This window comes from Bison bison, unplaced genomic scaffold (genome assembly GCF_000754665.1).
Source record: "Bison bison bison isolate TAMUID 2011002044 unplaced genomic scaffold, Bison_UMD1.0 scf7180017864063, whole genome shotgun sequence".
Classification (NCBI taxonomy): Eukaryota; Metazoa; Chordata; class Mammalia; order Artiodactyla; family Bovidae; genus Bison; species Bison bison.
The window spans coordinates 9,486,976-9,490,498 of record NW_011494635.1 but is presented as its reverse complement, the minus strand read 5'-3'; the positions used below and the strand labels follow the sequence as shown (position 1 = coordinate 9,490,498).

At 43.5% G+C, this 3,523-nt stretch overlaps 1 protein-coding gene across 2 annotated transcripts in view; it reads right to left on the bottom strand.

Moving 5' to 3' along the window:
* The window catches only part of LOC104986034 (chromosome unknown open reading frame, human C20orf196), a 112,220-nt gene extending 110,569 nt beyond the window's left edge, over positions 1 to 1,651 (bottom strand). Inside the window, exon 1 of one of the 2 annotated variants that reach the window (XM_010836446.1) lies at positions 1,551 to 1,651. The gene's annotated coding sequence lies outside the window, so the exon portion shown is untranslated. Of the gene's footprint in view, positions 1 to 1,472 lie in introns of both variants that reach the window. The other variant, XM_010836445.1, reaches the window with a different exon arrangement.
* Between the last annotated feature and the right edge of the window lie 1,872 nt (positions 1,652 to 3,523).

Here is a 3,523-nt window from a genome sequence, read left to right as displayed (position 1 = left end):
CAGGTCATGGCATCTGGTCCCATCACTTCATGACAAACAGATGGGGAAACAATGGAAACAGTGACAGACTTTATTTTCTTGGGCTCCAAAATCACTGTGAAAGATGACTGCAGCCATGAAATTAAAATTTCATTCTTCCTTGGAAGAAAAGCTATGACAAACCTAGACAGCATATTAAAAAGTAGAGACATTACTTTGTCAGCAAAGGTCCATCTAGTCAAAGCTATGGTTTTTCCAGTAGTCATGTATGGATGTGAGAGTTGGACCATAAAGAAGGCTGAGCACCAAAGCATTGATGCTTTTGAACTGTGGTGTTGGAGAAGACTCTTGAGAGTTCTTTGGACTGCAAAGAGATCAAACCAGTCAATCCTAAAGGAAATCAACCCTGAATATTCATTGGAAGGATTGATGCTGAAGCTGAAGCTCCAATACTTTGGCCACCTGATGCAAACAGCTAACTCATTAGAAAAGACCCTGATGCTGGGAAAGACTGAAGGCAGGAGAAGGGGAGGACAGAGGAGGAGATGTTTGGAAGGTACCACTGACTCAATGGATTTGAGTTTGAGCAAACTCTGGGAGATGGTGAAGGACAGGCAAGCCTCGCATCCTGTGGTTCACGGGGCTGCAAACAGTCAGACACGACTGAGCGACTGAAGGACAACAACTAGTGGTAAAGAACCCGCCTACCAATGCAGGAGATGTAAGAGATGCTGACTCAATCCCTGGGTGGGGAAGATCCCCTGGAGAAGGGCATGGCAAACCACTCCACTATACTTGCCTACAGAATCCCATTGATAGAGAAGCCTAGAAGGTTATGGGACATAGGGTGGCACTGAAGCAATTTAGCAAGAACACACACATATGAATATAAGGAATATTTTTCTGCAGTAAAGGAATTAAGTTCCAATACATGCTAGCACAAGAACAAACTTTTAAAACATTATACTTGGTGAAAGAAGCTACTCAAGAAAGACCACACGTTGTATGATGGCATTTATATCAAATATGCAAACAAACCTATAGAGACAAAAAGTAGACTAGTAATTGCCTAGGACTCTAGGGCCTCAGAAGGAGGCCCTTCTGAATAGAAAGTGACTGCTAATTGATAACAGGGTTTTTCTTAGAGGTGATGAAAATATTCTAAAATTAGACTGTGATGATGGATGCACAATCGTGGGGGTATACGAAAAACCACGAGATATTACAGTTTAAATAAGCAAATTTTATAATACGTGAATTATAGTTTGGAAAAGTTATTTTTAAAAAAGAACCGAAGCTCATCTAGACACACTGCACGCAAATTCTGGGGCTTCCGCAAAGGGTTGGCTGCAGAGGCCGTGCAAGGTGGGGGTAGGAGGGGTTTGGGAACTTGCCAGGGAAAGCGGCCATAACTTCCCAATTATTAAAGAACGGTGTCCTAATTGCCTAGAGAATCCCCGCGATGCCTCGCGGAGAGCCCCCTCCCTCCCTACCTCCTCTCAATCGAAAGCCTTCAAGAGTCCGCAGAGAAAACTAGCCCAGAAAAGTCGCCAGGTCCCAGTTGCACTCACCACCGGGCAGTAGCTGCAGTCTGGAACCGGAAGCGGTTGCGCCACGTTTGTTATGGGAAAAGCGAGGTTTGAAAGGAAGTCACCAGAACCATCTTTACTTAGGGCAGGGAAGAAAGGGGAAAGGCAATTACGGGCATCTTGACTGAGGGCATTGGCCCTGTCGATGATGCGGTCCTGGAAGGAGTAGTTTGTTCGATTTCTAGAGGTTTATTGATCAATGTGCTTGAAAGTGAAAGTCGCTCGGTCGTGTCCGACTCTTTGCGACCCCATGGACTATACAGTCCGTGGAATTCTCCAGGCCAGAATACTGAGGTGGGTAGCCTTTCCCTTCTCTAGCGGATCCTCCCAACCCAGGGATCAAACCCGGTTACCCGCATTGCAGGGGGGATTGTTTACCAGCTGAGCTATAAGGGAAGCCCAAGAATACTGGAGTAGGTAGCCTATCCCTTCTCCCGCAGATCTTCCCGACCCAGGAATCAAACTGAGGTCTTCTGCAATGCAGGCAAGTTTTTTTACCAAATGAGCTATCAGGGAAGCCTGGTGTGCTTGGTAGACAGGAAAAATATTTTATATGTTTAAAAACCTGAATGTCTATGTTTAAAAAAAAAGTGTAGTGAAATTAACAAAAAGAATGTTAATATTTCAACATGTTGCATTCAAGTCAGTTCAGTTCAATTCAGTTGCTCAGTCGTGTCCGACTCTTTGCGACCCCATGAATCGCAGCACGCCAGGCCTCCCTGTCCATCACCAACTCCCGGAGTTCACCCAGACTCACGTCCATCGAGTCAGTGATGCCATCCAGCCATCTCATCCTCCGTCGTCCCGTTCTCCTCTTGCCCCCAATCCCTCCCAGCATCAGTCTTTCCCAATGAGTCAACTCTTCTCGTGAGGTGGCCAAAGTACTGGAGTTTCAGCTTTAGCATCATTCCTTCCAAAGAAATTCCAGGGCTGATCTCCTTCAGAATGGACTCGCTGGATCTCCTTGCAGTCCAAGGGACTCTCAAGAGTCTTCTCCAACACCACAGTTCAAAAGCATCAATTCTTTGGCGCTCAGCCTTCTTCACAGTCTAACTCTCACCTCCATACAGAACCCTGTAAATTAGGAGTCCTACACTTGTGAAAAATTTAAATAACACTAATCACTGTCAGATACTTTGAGCTTACCACAAGTAAGCTGGCTGATGTAGTGACCTTTTGAAGGCAAATTTATAGATACAATTAGAAGTAAAACTAATTGTGAACTTTCCTTCACATTCAGACAAATCTAACACAGCAACTGTAATTTTACTTTTACTTCCAGCTTTGTACTTTGATAATCAGTGTACAATTTTGATTTTCACATTTTTCTATGTAATATGGCTCATAAAAACCACTCTTCCAAAGTAGCATGATAGAGTGTGATTAAAGAAACCCTGGAATGCTCAAACCCCTTCCTAAATATGCATGTACCCTTAACTTAAAAATTCCTTAATTCCCCTCCTCTCCATTTTAGAAATGATAAACTCAAATATAATTGAATGAAATTTATTATCTGATTGTGCAACCATTAAAAATTATTTTAAAAATAACAAAAGGAAATTCTGGATCATGAACTGCATTGTCATTTTTCATGTCTCTTTAGTCTCCTTTTACCTCTGTTTCTCTGTACACAGATGTTTGTGCATCTTCTTTGTATTCTTGGCATTGTTTTTTTTTTTTTTTTTGATCGTGCTAGGTCTTCATCGCTGCACGTGGACTTGCTATACTTGGAGATCTAGTGGAGATCAGGAGCTACTCTCTAGTTGCAATGCACAGGCTTCTCACTGCAGTGGGTTCTCCTGTTGCACAGCACAGGCTCTAGGCATGCTGGCTGCAGTAGCTGCAGTTTGCTGGCTCTAGAGTATAGGCTCAGTAGTTGTGCCCCAAGTGCTTAGTTGCTCCTCAGTGTGTGGAATCTTCCCAGAACAGAAATTGAACTGGTATTCTCTACATTG